Source organism: Thamnophis elegans, chromosome 1 (genome assembly GCF_009769535.1).
Source record: "Thamnophis elegans isolate rThaEle1 chromosome 1, rThaEle1.pri, whole genome shotgun sequence".
NCBI classification, from domain to species: domain Eukaryota; kingdom Metazoa; phylum Chordata; class Lepidosauria; order Squamata; family Colubridae; genus Thamnophis; species Thamnophis elegans.
Window position 1 is genome coordinate 113,608,931 of NC_045541.1, and position 11,765 is coordinate 113,620,695.

Here is an 11,765-nt window from a genome sequence, read left to right on the forward strand (position 1 = left end):
ATGTAAACTAGATTATAAAAAATAACAAGGAATCCAGATATGAAAATTAAGGCATCAAATATTGAGGCAGCTGTGTTTGGACCAAAATGGAGAATTCAATTGTCCATTTTGATAAATTGTGAAAAAGGTGAAGTATATAAATAAAATTGTGTATCTTGGTGAAATGTTTAGTAAAAATGAGGATCTGTATGGGAGAAATTTTGAGATTGCAAATTCTTCTAGAAAGGAGCTAAATTGCATGTGGTCTATTATGAGGAATTTTGTTAACAGAAGCAGAAATTCTTCTGCATATAACAGTAAGCTCCTTCCCAGTTGGTGTATCAGAAGAAACATAAATGCTGAATACAGTACAAATGGGACCTTGGGAAAACAAAAAGGAATAGCTTCAAGAACAAATGTATACTGAACAATGAAATGGAATAATGTTGTACGTATGATTTCAATATATAGAATATTTTGTTTAAAACGTAGGAATAATAATTGGAATTGAACTATTGATGCAAAATGATGTTGTATGTATGGATTCAATATTCAGAATATCTTGTTTAAACTTAAGGAATAATTACAGTTGAAAAATTGACATTTAATAATAATGTACTCATGTTTATCTAATGAACAATTTGTGATTTGATATATAATTGTAAGTGGTGACCATGGGAAGGACGCACAAAATCTTGTAGCCAAATGACACGTTATATGAAATAGAAGAAGGTTGTATGTGTTTTATGTTATGGATACTGAATGAATATGGTTTGAGTACAAAAGTAAGCAACCAGTATGAAGGAAGTACATGGTGTTAGGTTATATAAACACAATGGATGAATAATTGTTTAATTGTAGAGTGAATGTAGGAAAGAAGGTACATCAATGAGTGAATGTAGGAAAGAAGGTACATCAATCAAGAGGAAGAAGTCCAAGAAGGTTCTGGTTGAGAGGAATCAATGAGATTCACAGAAGACAACATGTGAAAAATTAAAGAAGAAAAGGCAATGCATGAAAGCTGTGTATGGACATGAAACAAGGACAGGGCCTGAAATGTTGTGGACTGTAATGAATGGTGTTGATAGAAGCTAGTTTGGTTAGCTTCTATAGCCGAGGTGGTGCAGTGGTTAAATGCAGCACTGCAGGCTACTGCTAGATCAGCAGTTCAGCGGTTCAAATCTCACCGGCTCAGGGTTGACTCAGCCTTCCATCCTTCCGAGGTGGGTAAAATGAGGACCCAGATTGTTGGGGGCAATATGCTGACTCTCTGTAAACCGCTTAGAGAGGGCTGAAAGCCCTATGAAGCAGTATATAAGTCTACTGCTATTGCTATTGCTATTATGTTATCTGTTATGGCCCAGCAGGAGCCGTTGGAGCTGCCACCAGACTCTGACAGCGAGGGGCCCTATGAGTCGGCTCTGGAGGATGTGGAGGACCCTTAACAGGGTTCCAACTCCGAGCAGGGCGCAGAGAGACTGGTTGGTCACCAGGAGGTGCCTGAGCCTTGGACCAGTGGGGAGGAGACAAGGGAAAGTGATCCAGAAGCCAGCAGTGAATTGTTCCTGGATGCCCAGAATCGAAGAGCTAATAGGCATCAGGAACAGTTACGCAAGTACAGGAGGTAATTGCACTCAGCTGGTAGTTATTAGGCTCCTCTCCAGACTGTAAAAAGACTGTTGTGCACACGCCCCTCTTGCAGAAGTCAACGCATTGACTAAAGAGAACTTTTGTAACTAACTTGGCAGGCTGGATTGCTGCCAAGGTTTGTCTGAGTTGCTGCCAAGGTCCTTATCTGTTTGTTATGCTTGGCTTTCAGCCATCAAGGTTTTGGTTTCTTGCTATTAAAGTACATTCCAGTTAAGCTTGTCTCGGCTTTCATTACTGGACGGAGGAGGGGGTCAGAACAGTTATCTATATTTCTCCCCTCATGCCTTTTATTACTTTACTTCCTACCTTTTTTCTGCACTTTGCATAGCATTGCTCACCCCAATAGATTTGAGTGTGTATGAACATTTCAATTACATTCCTTGATTGGTTTTACAGAAGCATACAATTTTAAATGTATGCACTTACTTCCAGAAGAGATAAATTACAGAGGGCATTATGTGTTTATAAAATCACCTCGGGGAGCTGATTGGTGGAAGTTTCTAGAAAGTAAGTTATTTCTGAAATCTCACTGGAAACATTCAGGAAGAGCTTGACAGCCCAGAAATCTAAGTAGCTTTTTACTCCTATTTAATCTCTCTGCTCTGACCTTCGATCCAGGACCTTTATTTATGCAGAGTCTTGCACCTTTTCATTCCTAAAAGCATTTTCACATCTCTGACAGATGAAATGATGAAACGGAAACATGGACCTGTCCTGGGTTCACACTTTGCACAAAGCCAATAATTAGCCATGGCTATCTTCTGACCAGATTATCTGTTTGAAACGTATGAGAACTATGTGAACTCTAATATATGCTAAATCTTATACAAACTGGGATGGCTGGGTTGATAATCAGTCAGAAGAAACTATGTTATGGCTTAGCATGGCATGAAAAGGCAGCCTTGTGTAATCATCTGCTGTTTTGTCATCTACCTGCTAATTAAGTTTCAAAGTCATTGAATTTAATTTCTGCCACCTGAAGATAAGCTGACCTTTGACATTTTCATGTTTTAATTTTTACAACTGGTTTACCCATATGTGGCCCTTTTTTCATGCTTTTTTTTTTTTTTAATGAGGGCTGGCTTATCCATGGATGGACTTAACTCCAAGTATATGCAGGTACTTTAAAAATGTATTACTGTGTATATAAACAGGTAAGTCAAACCAATTGTTGGGGTGCATTTTGGCATTTTAATTCTCAGCTTACCCATGAATATATATGGTAAACATGTTCCTCTTTTACTGTATTCTAAGTTAGTCTAGTAGATTTTCTTAAGCATGTAGGGACAGGATCAAGCTTTCAGTCCCACGTGCATTGTGTCCTTAAGCAGCACTGGAGCTTATGAATATAAACACGTAGCATAAGCAGAGAGACAGAGGAACCCTTGAGGATAACTTTCTTAGTCATTTCATTTGTTTTTCCTGCACACATCTAATTTTCCTTCTTGCCTGTAAGAGTTTTATCGGGTGGTATTTAATCTTTTAATCTTTGAAAAACTAAATAATTTTAATTATTAGAAGATCAAACTGAATTTGCTGACATATGCTGCTTTGCTTCTTTTTCCATTGCCAAGCCACCTTAAGAGAATAACCTGTTTTCCACCTGTTTTTAAAAAAAATATTTTTAAACAAACAAAAACATAAAACACATACAACCTTCTTCCATTTCATATAGTGTGTCATTTACAAGATTTTGTGCGTCCTTTCCATGGTCTTCCACCTCTGTTTTTGTTTTCGGTGGTTGGGGTGGGAGAGGAGTTGTTGCTTATGCTGCAAAGCAGCAGGCACATCAGCGGTGGTTCAGGTTAAGTAAAGCAATAAGTAAAGGACCAGAAGCACAGAAGTACCATGTCTAAATCCTTACAGGAATATTGCAATCAAAGGTGCTAAGAAAGGAAGGGAGACATGATATAAATGCCCACCTTTAGTAATTATATCTGATTGTATCTAGACCCTGGGTGCATTTGTCTTGCAATTTGTGTTCTGACATCAGGATGGTATATTTCTTCTTTAGCCCCCGCCATCCACCCCACTTTATACGATGTGGCTAGTAATAAATATTTATAAAGAGTGAGCAGTTGAAAAGGTTGAAATCTAGAATAAGTAGTGAGTGGCTAAAAGTCAGAGTTATGTCACTATTGCTCAGAGTCATCACAGGTAGTCCTTGGGTTAGGACAGCAGTCGGGACCAGGATTGCCATTACTAAGTGATGCAGTCATAAAGCACGGCATTATATGGTTATATCATTTAGTAATGACAATCCCGGCAATGCTGGGTGCCATCATAATTCCAAAAAGTATGGGTTGTTAAGTGGGAAGAAGTGGGAGAACATTCCAGTTAAGGAATGCCATGGGAGGGAAGCCTGGTGTGGGGGAGGGCAGCGGCCCTGAGAAAGCCAATGCAGGTTGTGTGTGAATGCAGGGAGGCCATGGGAAAGAAGCCACAGATTGGCACTAGGGCAGGAAGGCCTGAGGAAGTTATTGGAGCAACGGTTTGGATGCAACCTTCCCTGCCAGCTTCTCCATTGACTTTGCTTTTGGGAAGGTGGCAGGGAAAGTCACATATAACAATCATGTGACGGTGGGATGCTGCAACTTTGTAAATGTGAGCCAGTTGCCAAGTGCCTGAATAATGGTGATGAGACTTGAAGACAGTGACGTGTGGTGAGGTTTATGGCTGGTGAGGCAGTCCTCTCCCCCGACACCCCACTGACTAAAATATTTTCTTTCGCCCGCCTGAGCTCAGACTGGATGAGGCACGTCGTTCTCCTGCCTCCTCCTGTAGAGGGCGTTTTTTTAGAGGCTTTTTTAAACAATTAAGCACTAAGCAGAGTCATCCACTGTGACTCTGGCAGCAATTAACTCAGCCTTTTTCCTTTTATATTTTTTTTTCTTTTCATGATGACAGTGGTGAGGCTCTGCCTCCCCTGACTGCACATCCCTGCTTGAAGAGGTGGTGTGATAACCAACATTTCAAGGATCAGTTACAAATACTATCTGTTTAGCACCATTGCTACTTCAAATGGTCACTAAATAAGTAGTTAGTAAACAAGGACTACTTTTACGTGATTTGTTTGGGTTTGACTTACCATGTTGCTTGAACCTAGCCACTGCGGCTTGTAAACTGTGATTTAGGGAAAGTGTGAACCCAGACAATTATGATCTTTCCAGCGAAATATAGTTAATTACATCCTGGTAAAGCAAACCTGTGAATCTAGAAATGCATGAATTAAATTTGATGTAAACTGAAACAAAAATCCCTAGAGAGAGGCACGGATTAGAAAGAGGACACCTGTACATAGGGAATGTAGTTTAATATTTCCTTGTTATTCTGCTTTTTAAAAAAAAATAGAATCATTTCTCTTCCAAAGATGGTGTACATGTTGGTAAAGAAGCTATTTTGGGCACTCATGTTTTCACAGCTTCGGTTTAATTTGATGCTGCATGGACATTCAATCTGATTCAAAATTGCACTCCCTTAATTTGTTGAATAAATTGCAGTTGGCTGGCCTTGCGAGACAAGCTGAGCTGCAAGTGCAGCGGCTGAGTTCGTACAGCAACAAAGTCCTTCCTGATCAAATCACACCATGGCTTAGTGCACTAGGTGATGCTAGGCCAGGTGTGCATGAAATAGACACGAGAAAGGAAGAAATGAATTGCATTGCGATAGGGGGGAAAACACTACTATGGACTTTAAATTGAGTTATTTTGCCTCCCTTCCATCATCAGCTGCCTCCTATTTTTCTTCTTCTTCATGAGTCTCCTATTACAGAAAACTCACTCCTGATTAAAGAATAGAAATTGATTCTATAGTACAGTAATAAAATCTGGAACGGCTAAACTTGTCCTGTATACCCTTTAAGTACTTGAGGTGAAAGATCTTAAATTGAAAATATTTATGAGTTGGCATCTATCTGTGATTCAAGCTCTTTGATTCTGAGCCATTTCCGTCTCTGATGTGCCCGTTTTGTTGGCTAGCCAGATGAATTACTTTGCAATTAAGAGATGCCAAAAGGAGTTGAAACAGTTCATCATAACCTTTTTTTAGACCCTATTGAGCAATGTCAAAGTGTGGTGATTCAAAGTTCATCGAGATAACTTTCCTTCTGAAAGTTTAAGGCAGACGCACCACAGTATATCCAGACACAGAGTCACCCCAGACTGACAAGCAATCATACCAGTAGTGGGATTCAATTTTTTTTTACTTCCAGGTCTGTGGGTGTGGGTTTGTGGCAATGGTGGGTTTCAATTTTTTTTAGAAACTCTTCTGTAGGTGTGGCCTGCTTTGTGGGAGTGGCTTGGCAGTCATGTGACTGGGTGGGCGTGACCAACTTGTAAAATGTGGTGAAACTCACTTCACAATGCTCTTGCTTAGTAACCAAAACGTTGGCTCAGAAACTCTGGCATTTGAAGCACGCAAGTCTTAAAGCTGCCAAGTTACAAGACCCTTGCACCCCTAACCCTTTAGAAAAAACCCCAGGGGTGTTCAAACTTGACAGCTTTAAGACTTGTGGACTTCAACTCCCAGAATTCCCCCTCCAGTCATGTTGGCTCAGGAACTCTGGCATTTGAAGGGCGCAAGTCTTAAAGCTGTCAAGTTACAAGTCTTAAAGCTGCCTTGCACCCCTAACCCTTTAGAAAAAAAAACCCAGGGGTGTTCAAACCTGACAGCTTTAAGACTTTTGGACTTCAACTCCCAGAATTCCTCCTCTCGCTCTTCACCTTGATGATGTGCAGACAAGCGGGGGGGGGAGGGAGCTGGAACCGGTTTTAAACGGCACTGTGGATTTATGAAACCTCTTCTATAGAAGAGGTTAGAACTGGCAGGAACCCACCCCTGATTTGTGGGGATAGCTTCGTGTGCATGGCTTTGTGGGCATGGCAGGGGAAGGAGAGTGCAAAAATCCCCATTTCCTCCCCACCCCACTAACCTTCTTTCCAGTTCTGTTCTCCTGTTCAGGGCAACAAAAAAAGATGAGCTGGGAGGCAGTGGGGGCGGGGCCAGCCTATTTGCCGGTTCTCCAAACTACTCAAAATTTCTGCTACCGGTTCTCCAGAACCTGTCAGAACTGGCTGAATACCACCTCTGGATCATACCAGTAAGCATTTCAATGAGGCTGCAAAGGCTGCAACCATCTCCAATTTGATGTTCTCCAAATTTTTCCCTGTTCTTCTCATGAAGTGGAGTGATAAAAAAAGTACAGATAGTCCTCAACTTACAACAGTTCTTTTAGTGACCATTCAAAGTTACCACAGCAGTGAAGAAAGTGGCTTAAGACAGTTTTTCACATTTATGACCATTGCAGCATCCCCATGGTCAAGTGATCAAAATTCGGATGGATGGCAACTGGTTCATATTGACCCCAACAATCTGGGTTGTCGGGGGCAATATGATAACCCTATAAATTACTTAAAGAGGGCTGTAAAGAATTGTGAAGCAGTATATAAGTCTAAGATGGTGAACCTATGGCATGCATGCCACAGGTGGCACGCAGAGCCATCTCCGCGGGCACATTAGCCGTCGCCCCAGCTCAGCTCCATTGCGCATGCACACACGCCTCCTGCCGACCAGATGATTTTTGGGTCTTTCCCACGCATGCATGGGGGCAGGGGATGTGTGCGTGCGTGGGGTGGTGGTGGAGGAACCATGCCCTCCTCTCGCAGCCTGCTTTTGGAGGCCTGCTAGGCCCAAAATGGGGCGCAGGGGGTCTTATGTGCATGCGCAGGTGGAGCACGGGGGGTCATCCATGCATGCGCAGTGGGCGGGGCACACCAGGGGGGATGTCGCACGTGCATTGTATTGTGGGCATGCGCACACACGCTTTCGGCACACAATGACAAAAAGGTTAGCCAGCACTGGTTTAAGTGCTATTGCAAGTGCTGTGAAGTGCACTCAATATCCGTGTTACTCAACAACCGTGTTACTAACTTAATACCTGCAGTGATTCACTTAACAATTGTGGCAAAAAAGCTTGTAAAATGGAGCAGAACTCATTTAACAAATGTCTCATTTAGCAACAGAAGTTTTGGGCGCAGTTGTGGTTGTAAGTCGATGACTGCCTGTACCAGTTTGAGGAACGGCCCCAAAAGGCCACCTTTCAAGAGACAGAAATGGTGGCAAGGGTGGTAAATCAGTATTAAAGGAACTCAATTAATATTGGAAAACATCAAAATCTTTGAAAATTTGTAACTTTTTTTCCTTTGAAAGCAGCAACATCAACAATGATATTAGCAGTTTCAAAACTTAAAATGGGAATGCCTATTGTACGGTGGAAATAGATAAAGCAACCTGCGATAGACAGGTCAGCTTGTAATATAATAAAATTACTTATATAATTTCTAATGGATAAAGAATTGAATGCAGATCAGAGAAATCAAATTTAGCATTAACCACATTACTTGAGCCAATCACGGCTGGATTTACACCTCATTCTAAGCCATAGTGTGATTTGTTTTCTTTTTTGCGAATCCAGCTACAGTGGACCAAAGTTCAACATATTGTGTGAGTCCACCAATTACCACCGGTTTTATAAGACGCTTACTCAACCTGACTGAAATGGATAAATATTGAATCAATCAATTTGTAACCCCTGGTGAAATAATTCATAGTCTAGTTTGTTGCATGAACACAGCAAATAGCCCTACGTTAGAGGATGCTTAGAGAATTTTGGATTACTATCATCATCATATCTGTGCTAGAATGCCAGATTAGTTTAAACCTCATAATCTGCCCATTTTTGCTGATTCTCCATTTGTTACCCATAGATGAACATGTGAAAAATATTGGCCCTGACAACCAGACACTACAAACCTGCGGGACGTATTCACAAGCTGAGGAAGAGGCACTACTCCCTGGTAGCAAACCTGCTATGCACATTGCTCAAGTAGGGAATGATTGAAAACCTTCTCCCTGAAGCTCTGTACAGCTGCAGCTGACTGGAAAAATCAATACTTATGCCAAGGTTCCTGGGTTTCATCCAGTCTTTACTGTGTAGGAAGTTAAAGCCCACCCCTCTCCTAGAAAAATGAAATAACCTGGGAAATATTGAAAAGGCAGAATATTATATTTCCCTGGATAAGAAATGGAGAAACATATTTTTAGGCAGGAAACAGATTCACTCTTAATAGCCCCCACCTTTGTCAATGGGCCATTAAAGGCCTGGGTCAGTCTACTCTACATAACAAAGGTAGGATTAGCCTTATACAGAAACTCACCACAAGGCACGTGGGAAAATTACATCAGCCAGTAAGGCAACCAAACGTGAACTCAAAGCACAGCCTACAGGGTTGTCCTTATGTGGCCCCATGGGAGTCTGACAATCAATCAGAAAACAAGATCAAGATCAAAGGCCAGAGAGGGCATAAAATGAGGGACTTTTAGCATCTTGGCCCTTTTTCTTCTTCACCCAACATCTTGAAGCGTGTAATCACTTTTTTTCCCCAGGACCTCAAACTATGTGTCCACCATTAAAACCATCTTTCCAAGCAGCCTTCATGTTTTCAGTGTCTTTTTCCCCACTTGGAACTGAACCCAGAAGGACACTTCTTCCAACAACTAGCCAGTAACTTGCCAAAGTGGGTGGCAGCCAAACATATGACAAGAGCAAGAATTTAGACGCCCAAACTGCATTCAAATATTTTTTTTTTACTAAAACTGGTACAAATGGACTATTAAGGGTGAAAATTAAAGTAATTTACTACTTACAGACCTCCACTCTCTTTCCCTACCTTAGGGGAAACTCTCCCCATCACTACTGTAAATCAGCCATTTTACCGCTTGTCATGCCATCCTGAAGTGTTCGGGGCCACCAATGGCCAGTGAGCTGTGAGTTGCCTTCCTCTGTTGTAGCAGACATATAAAAGTGCCATGCAAAAGAGTATAAATGGCAGTGAGGTGAGCTGAGTAGTTTTCTTGCAGACATTTCATTACCCAAACTAGGTAACATCATCGGAGCTAGGTATCACTAGATAATGAAGCATAGGCCTTAAAAAAAAACCCAAACAAACAACCAAGGTCAGAGGGCACCAAGGACCCTTCATTTCAACCCCAGAGTTGCAAATGTTCTCCTTTATTGAAAAATGGCAGTGTCAGGAGAGAAATACTTTCTCATTCTTTCTATAGCTGGTACCTGGTTCCTGAAAATATTCTTGAAGAGCATCCGTGCTCCAAGGGACAGGCAAGAGCGGCACATGAGAAAACATGGGTCACAATGGAAAGTCCTCCCCTTATGTACATGTTTGTGACTTTATGTAACTAGTAGAGAGTTTGCGTTGTGACATCACAATGTATATTTGAACAGTTTGTCATCACCCCTGCTAGAAATGATGAAGATCTGAACATCTTCTTTGCTGAAGAACTGCTTGCTGAAAAGCATAATATAAACTTAAAGACTTCTGAATTTGTCCTGTATTTTTTTTCATTCAAATTCTTTATCAGTTATATATGGGTTTTCATCCCTTTTTTTATATATAATAGTTCTTTTTCTAGGCTGATAAGTTCCACTAACAATTCCTTTATCTACATGGGTAACTTAATGTAACTCAGAGTGCTATCTTCTTCTCTACCAACAAGGTAGGGATGCACTCCTAGTGGCTGCCTTGGCAGATGTGGGCATGACAATAAAAGCCTGTAAACTCCTCCAGATTGTTTCCCTTCCTCATCTTCTCTAGTAAATGTAACAGTATAAAACCGAATTTTCTATTTTTTTTAAAATTAGCTTTAACATATCTGGAATCAAAAATCCAGAGAGCCACTATATGGAATTTTCCATGTCTCTTTTTTGCCATCTATTGGTCACCTGGAGTTTTGCAATCCACATATGGCAGGTCTCATTTTATTATGTGGAATTCATTAAAATGCTATTAAATTCTCTTCAGAAAAAGACTTATTTGCAATTTTAATACTTGAAATGGTTACTGTTGCCAAAAGATGACTAATTGCATCATAGCAAGCATTTCATATTCATGACTTCAACGAGACATTCACATCTGATGACTGTAAGAGATACGATTAAGGCTTACACACTTTAGTTTTTGCCTCACACATACACACCGATCTTTGAACGTCTTTTAATTACACCTACTACTATTTGCAAACAATCTAATTAATTTCTCCACACATCCACACATATATTCTCCCCATAGGAACCAGGCTATGGTTTATTCTTTGCTTCAGAGGCCTTTCAGGTTTCCTTTGGATGGTAGTTACATATCCCTGCTGCAGCTGCCCATTCTCATTTCCTGGAGACTGTTGAGGTCTGGATGGGAAACAAAAGATTAAAACTGAAGCCTGCCAAGATGTGGAGGCTTTATGTCCATGATTTCTTGGCTCTTGGAAAATTGCTACTTTTAGTCTTGGATGGGATGGCACTGCCCCAAACAGACCTAGTACATAATCTGGGAGCTCTCCTGGACTCACTGCTCTTGTTCAAGAGCAGATGGCAGTCATGCCCAAGAGGGCCTTTGCACAACTGTGAGTTGTGCACCAGTTATACTCTTCACTCAATCAATGTGCCCTTCTCATACTTTCCCCATGCCCTAGTCATCTCATGTGGACTTCTGTGATGTACTCAACATGAAGCTTCAGTTGAGTCAGAATGCAGTGACCCCCACAGTTTTCCACGAATCAAGATAAGTCACCTCTTTTATGGGAGCTGCACTGATTACTGATTTGCTTCCAGGTGCAATTCAAGGTGCTGGGTATGACTGGGGGCCAGGGTATTTGAAGGACCACCTCTCTCCATTTACCCAGCCCACCAGAGCAGGAAGGCAACATAAGATACAGACACCATTTATTAGGACAGTACCTCTAGTGCAGGGGTGTCAAACTGGCAGTCCACAGGCCGGGTGCATCACGCGCAGGCCACACCCACCCAAACTCCACAAAGGGAACACATTGCACATTGCAAAACATCACGTGATGGCAATGTGATGCCGCGAGTTTGACACCTTTGATCTAGCGGGACCCAGAAAAGGGGCTTTCTCCATGGTGGGTCCCTCTCTGAGGAATATCATTCCCCAAGAGATAAGATTAGCCTTCACCTTGATACTTTTCTGGAAAGCCCTGGAGACATGGTTCTGTCAGTGGGCCTGGGGCCTGGGGATCCCAGGTTGAAATGGAGCCCATCAAGTGTGTGA